The sequence below is a fragment of the Morone saxatilis genome, unplaced genomic scaffold (assembly GCF_004916995.1).
Source record: "Morone saxatilis isolate NCDOM2014 unplaced genomic scaffold, NCSU_SB_2.0 Contig3, whole genome shotgun sequence".
In the NCBI taxonomy this organism is placed as follows: Eukaryota; Metazoa; Chordata; class Actinopteri; family Moronidae; genus Morone; species Morone saxatilis.
In genome coordinates, this window is record NW_023339873.1 from 23,700,341 (window position 1) to 23,707,558 (window position 7,218).

Genomic DNA, 7,218 nt, shown 5'->3' on the forward strand with positions numbered 1-7,218 from the left:
ATATGCTCACCCGCACATCCACCAGTCTATATCGCTCGCGTGAGTCACATTCTAGTTGTATCATTTTACTGCCGGTACACTTATCCACAGACATCACTGTCCCACCCTAGCCCTGCGGTCGGCGAGTAGTACCCTTCCTCCCCTCGTCGCTCGCCCTCCCGCCCCTGGTCCTCGCCCTTGGCCTTCGGCGCTCGCTGTCTCCCCCTCGCCACCCCCGCTGCATCTTCCGTCTTCCCCGCCGCCTGCCTGTGGTGGCCTGTGTCTGCACTGCGTTTTCGTTTCTGTTCGCTGGCCTTTTGCCCTCCCCTTGCCGTTTGCCTGTGTGGTGGGCCGGGTGCCTGTTGGCACCCGTCCGTGTCCCCCCGCGCTTTGCGTGGTTCGGCGCCTCGCCCGGCGCTCTCCCCGTCCCGGTCCTTTCCCTTTCCCTTTCCACCTTCCTTGGGACCTCCCCGCTTTGTCCGCTTGTGCACTTCCCGGCACCGCTGGTGCCTCTGCCTTTCCCTTTCCTCTCTCTCCCCCGGGGCGGGCGGCCCGCGCGGTTGCCGGACGCGGGCCGCGCGCCCCGTTGCCGTGTGCTCGTTTCATGCCCCGCTTGCCCGCGCTGTGGCGTTGTCCCCCATTCCTGTGTCATCTCGGTCTGCGTCCTGGCCTGTCCTCTGTACTCGCGCCTTTCTCGTCCTTCCCGCCCCTCCCAGCCGCGTTTATCCCTCCGTGCCCCTTCCACCTTATCGCTTCACCTCGCTGCCTAGGGCCGGCGCACGTCCTCGCGCCCCGGCGCTCCCTCCTTCCTCCCCCTTCCTTCCTGCGTCTTGCCCTCTTGTCCGCGTCTTCCTCATACATTTGGTTTTGTTCACTTCTTTCCGGTCTTTCCCATGCTGTGGCGCCACAGCTTTTCTCCTTCCTTCCCATTGCTTCGCTTGGCTATTTGCCTGTCTGCTCGCTATCTGTCTATCTCCTGTCCATCACTCGCGCCTGGTCATTTCTTCCTGTCTTGTTCTTCCCTCTCTCTTCATTGCACCTATGGTTTTGCTGTTCTCTCTCCTCTTTCCGCTCTCGGCCCGTCTGCCACTCTCTTGTTTCCCTTCGTGTTCTGCGCTTCCGCTGCTGTTCACTTCATCCCCTTCAGGGGTTGCACTTGGCATGCAGGTTTTCCTTCCTTGCCCTTTCCGTGCCCGTGCCTCCATCAGTTTACATTCTCTCGCCCGCTTCCGCCTCCTCCCCGGCTGGACTCGTCGTTTTCTGTGCCCTGGTGTCCTCTGTTGGTCTCGTTCCCCAGTTGTGTTACGCCCATCACCACTGGTCCTTGTTCCTCCTTTCTCTTGTGTATGCCGCCCCACCCTTCCACTACGTGCGCCATCTTCCTCTGTCCTCCTCACTCTCCCCTTCCTCCCGCTGCCCATCCCGGCCGTTCTTGGGAATCTTCTGGATTGTTTTGCCTTGTGTTCTGCCGACCCCCAGTGGCCGCGTGTCTCGCTCCCCAGCCTCCAGTTTTGTATCTTCTATTTGCGGCTTCTCAGCTACAATTTTGGTCCTTCGAGCCGGAAGTGACACTTGTCATTGAATCATGCAATCCAGAAAAAATATATTGCCAGCAGTCAGGCCGAAGAGGTCTGTCCGCCCACCTGTCCGATTGGAGGACTACGACACAACTTATGGGCGCAGGAGGATTCAAGCTCCATTGTCCCTAATGTCCTAATGTAGCACAGCTAAGGATTGAAAGTGATGAAGAATGGCATTCTAACATGGAGGGAGCTGCCGAGATGACACCCCTCACCCACAGCAGTCAGGCTGCTCCGTGGCACGTGAAATCGAAGGAAGAGGATCACTTCCGTGATCAGACTGTCAGCAGTTAGATGGAGCCTGACCTAGGAACGCAGACCCATCCACGGCATCGTGAGACCCTTGAGAGCTGCGTAGACCCATTTACACCCTTTGTGTACCCTAGAGAGACTACCAGACTCCCCAGTCACTATCTGTCAGAGTTGGAGGAAATCCGTATGGAGAGAATGCAGTTACAGCAGTCCCAAAGAGCATTACGTGCAGAACTGATTGAACTCAAAGACAACATGGGGAAGCTGATGGGATCAGTCCAACACCCTAAGTCACCACGTCAACCTGTCACAGCTAGACTGCTAGACACTGCAGTGCTACATGAGCATAGGCCACCCCCACAAGCAAGACCTGGTCCTCCCAAGTACCTCCCACCTCCTCCTCCACCAGAAGAGCTGGAAGGAGAAGATGATGACTGGCCTGACCCCCCTCCATGGCCAGAAACTGATGAAGCAAAAGAGCCTCCTCCAGTCACAGAACCTGTGCTGAACCTGCTGGAGAAATTGATGACTGAGCTTAGAGTCATGAAGGATCCATCGACAGCCACTCTGCCAGCAGTTAATATGTCGCCAAAACCTTGGGAGGATCAAACAGAACAGGCTCAGCCTAAGAGACTGGGGCAGAATGTGGTGTGGCTGAATGCCACACCACAGATGCCATATCATCCCTCTGAACCAGTTCCATTTGGCCACGGCATGTCACCTTTTCCCCAGAACATAATCACCCATGCAACTGATCACAGGGCACCAGAAACAAAGTGGTCAGCATCGACCTCAACCCCTCAACCCCTCTATAATCCTATAGCCTTCCCAGAGCCAACATACAGAGGGCCAAGACCAAGCATCCCCTACTTCAGTCATCGTGACCCCAGTCAATTTGCACGTCTGAAGATAGCCCTGACAAACCTTTTACCCCCAGATGGCACCGAGCTGTTCAAATACCAGATTTTAGTAGACCACCTCAAGCTGGAAGAAGCCAGGCTTGTTGCAGATTCTTACCTTCATTCCACAACCCCATACACCGATACCATAACAGCCCTGAATGAGAAGTTCGGTCAGCCACACCAGATTGCCCTGAATAGAATCGCCAGTGTTATGGATTCACCAGATGTTCGTCGAGGGGATATAGCAGCCTTTGAGAAGTTTGCTCTTCAGGTGCGCTCCTTAGTAGGCATGCTTAGGACTCTGGGCCCAGAGGGTGATGCAGAACTGAAGTGTGGGTCTCATGTAACCCGTTTGCTGAGTAAGTTACCCCCAGAGCAGAGGGCAGACTTCAGGCGAGCCATGTTCCGCAATCCAAACACAGTTTACACTTTAGTGGATTTCTCTGAATGGCTACAATACCAGGCCTGGTGTCATGACTACGACAACCAACTTCCGAGCTCAGGAGTCAGAGACAAGCCTGGCCAGAAGAGGAGAGTCACTACCATCCTGCATGGATCTAAGGACAATTCAGCATCCCCCAGTCTCCACAATAAGAAGCAAGGTAAAGCAAAGCCATACTGCCCTTACTGCGAAAATACGCAGCACTATCTCAGCCAGTGCTCTGCTATACAAGAGCTGGCCAAAGACCAACTGTCTAATTGGATCAGGACACATAACAGATGCTGGCGTTGTGCACAATCTCACCATGCAGCTCAGTGTGACCTCCGGAAGCTTTGTGGACTCTGTCAGGGCAAACACCTCCAGGTCCTCCATGATGTGAATACTCGAGAAGAGAAAGAAACAGCCAAAGAAGAGAGCTGTTTGGTCAGTACCACCACTGAAGTGCTGTACCTCGACAGACCGCCTGATTATAATAGGGTCCTACTTAAGGTTATCAGAGTGACCTTGCACCACCAGAACCACAGCATTGACACCTAGCTGGCCTTCCACTACAGTCCTTTGAGAATGCGCAACCTTTGCTGCTAATCGGCACAGACCACCCTCATCTCATTACACCCATCGAGCCTGTGAGGTTGGGCCCAAAAGGTGGGCCTGCGGCAGTCCACACCAGGCTGGGCTGGACTCTTCAGGGTCCCACAAAGTCGGCAGAACGATGTCTCCAACCTCAACAGTGTCTGTTCACAGTGTGTGCCCCCCACTCCTCTGAGTTACTGAGAAATGTAGAGAAGCTTTGGCAGGTGGACATCCTCCCATACAAGAATGAGAAGACTGTAAGTCGCTCCAGGCAGGATAAAGACACACTTGACATTCTGGAGACCTCGTGTGGAGGTTGACGGAGTCTTCCGTTATGCAACTCCACTCCTACGAAAGAAGGACATGCCAGTTCTCCAAGCCTTTCAAGAGTCAGTCATGCCCAACCTACGCAGTACTGAGAAGCGTCTCAGCAGAGACTCAGAACGGTCTGAAGCCTATTATGAGGAAATCAAGAAATTGATTCAGTCTGGTGCTGTAGCAAAGTTAGATCCTCAAGCTGTCACTCAGGAAGGAGAATCATGGTTCATACCCCACCATATGGTTAGCCATAACAATAAGAACCGTATCGTGTTCAATTGTTCTCACCTTTACCAAGGACTCAACCTTAATGAGCAACTACTTCCTGGGCCAACTCTTGGTGCTTCCCTTTTGGGGGTGCTGTTGCGGTTCCGTGAGCATGCTATCGCCATCAGTGGAGACATTAAAGGTATGTTTCACCAAGTCCGCCTTCTCCCCGAGGACAGATCCTTGCTGAGGTTTGTGTGGCGCAACCTAGCACGAGACCATCCCCCCGACGTTTATGAATGGCAGGTGCTTCCATTTGGCACTACCTGTAGCCCCTGCTGTGCAACATTCGCTCTACAACGTCATGTCAAAGACCACAGCCAGCCCGGTGAAGATGTGCGGTTCTCTGTCGAGCAGTGTTTCTATGTAGACAACTGTCTGCAGAGTCTCACCACCAAAGAAGAAGCGATAGCCTTGGTTGATAAGTTACGAGCACTTCTCTCTTCAGGAGGTTTTGACCTTCGTCAGTGGGCTAGTAATGAACCAAGTGTCATAAGTCACCTACCAAAGGAATCTAGATCCGACAGTAGTGAGCTCTGGCTGGCCCAGGATAAGTCAGATACGTCTGAAAACACACTTGGACTCAGCTAGAATACCCACAAGGACACCCTGGGTTACAAACACAGACAGTTAGAGTATGGGGTGTTGACAATGAGAAACATCTACAAAGTGCTAGCATCACAATATGATCCGCTTGGATACATATTGCCATACACCACAAGTGCCAAGGTGCTACTTCGCCATTTCTGGGAGAAACAGCGAGAATGGGATGATCCCCTTCTCCCTCAGGACCTGAAGCAGCTGTGGCTAGAGTGGGAAAACGAGCTACACACCCTGCCTCAGATTATTCTACCCAGACCCTACACCTCTACTGATGCCGAGCTTTCAGATGTTACCAGACAGGTACATGTTTTCTGTGATGCATCAGAGCAAGCATATGGCTCAGTTGCATACCTCAGAACTGTAGATGACCATGGTAAAGTCCACCTCTCCTTTCTCCTGGCTCGCTCTCGAGTAGCACCTAGGCGTCAGATGTCCATACCCCGACTGGAGCTTTGTGCTGCAGTTACTGGAGCCCAGCTGGCTAAAATCTTAAAAGCGGAGCTCACACTTAAAGTAGACAGCACCATCTTGTGGACGGACTCGACTACTGTGCTGACATGGCTACAATCAGAGTCATGCCGCTTCAAGGTGTTTGTGGGCACTCGAGTAGCCGAGGTTCAGGAGCTGACAGATCCACAGTCATGGCGGTACATCGATTCAGCCAGAAATCCGGCTGATGACATTACCAGAGGGAAGACTTTGAGTGACCTAGCTGAGCAAAATAGATGGAGCCAGGGACCCCCCTTTCTCCTCCAGGGCCCAGAGAGTTGGCCAGTTAAGCCAATAATCCACCCTGAAGAGGAGACCTCTGAACTAAGAAAGGTAAATTTCTGTGGCACAGCCTCAACAGTGGCTAGGAGTTCTACTCTGGCCGAACATCAGTGTAGCAGCTGGAAAGAGCTTCTGGAGACTACTGTGGAGAATCTTCATGAGGCAGCGGAAACCAGAAGTGACTTAACTGCGGAAGACTACCGCAAAGCTGAGTGCCATATTATCACTAGGATACAGCAGGAGAGCTTTCCTGATGAGCTGCGGGTTCTTAAGAGAGGGAAGTCTGTACCCACCAATAGCAGACTCAGGGCCTTGTCCCCAGAACTGGATGAATCTGGAAAACTCATCAGGGTTGGAGGGAGGTTACGACGTTGTACCGAATTAGATCTGACTACTGTGCATCCCCTAGTGTTGGATCCAAACCATCCTTTCACCAAACTGCTGATTCAAGATTATGACAAGCGCTTAGGTCATCCTGGACCAGAGAGACTATTCGCAGAAATCCGACGGGCATTCTGGATACTACGCGGAAGAGAAGCCATACGTCGTTACCAGCATAACTGTCCTGACTGCAGACGATGGAAAGCCAAGCCGACAGTTCCCAAGATGTCTGACCTGCCTGCCGCACGACTTCGGCTTTTCAAGCCAGCGTTCTATTCAACTGGGACAGACTGCTTTGGACCATTTCAGGTCAAGATAGGACGACGTACTGAAAAGAGGTGGGGCATAATTTTCAAGTGCCTGACTACTAGAGCTGTACATCTAGACATCCTGACTCACCTTGACACAGATTCTTATCTCATGGCCTTACGAAGATTCATCTCCCGCCGGGGTACACCTGCTGAGATTATTATTTCGGACCAGGGAACCAACTTTCGTGGGGCAGAGAAAGAACTGCAGAAAGCTGCTACTGAAATGTCTCCCAACTTACAACAGATCCTTGCCAAGCAACGGATAACATTTCGTTTTAACCCCCCAGGTTCCCCCCACTTTGGTGGAGTATGGGAACGAGAAATCCGCTCTGTCAAGACAGCCCTCTACACCACAGTTGGTGCTCAGTCTGTAACCGAGGAGGTTCTCAGGACAGTTCTCATTTAAGTGGAGGGAATCCTGAATTCAAAGCCCTTGGGCTATGTGTCTTCCAGTATCGCTGACCTTGACCCTGTGACACCCAACCACCTGCTGATGGGGCGGCCAGATGGATCGTTGCCTCAGGTTGTTTACCCTGAAACTGAACTTTTGAGCAGATGACGCTGGTGCCACTCCCAGGTCCTAGCAGACCATTTCTGGTCGAGATTCATCCGTGAGTATCTCCCCAGTCTTCAAGTCAGACAGAAGTGGCATGCTACTCCGGAGGACCTGGTGGAAGGTGCAGTGGTCATGCTGATAGACCCACAACTTCCACGAGCAAGTTGGCCTATTGGACGTGTAACAAAGGTACACCCAAGTGCAGATGGACGCATAAGATCCGCTGATGTGCAGATCAAGGCCAAGGTCTACACTAGACCGGTGGCACGGATGATAGTCCTCC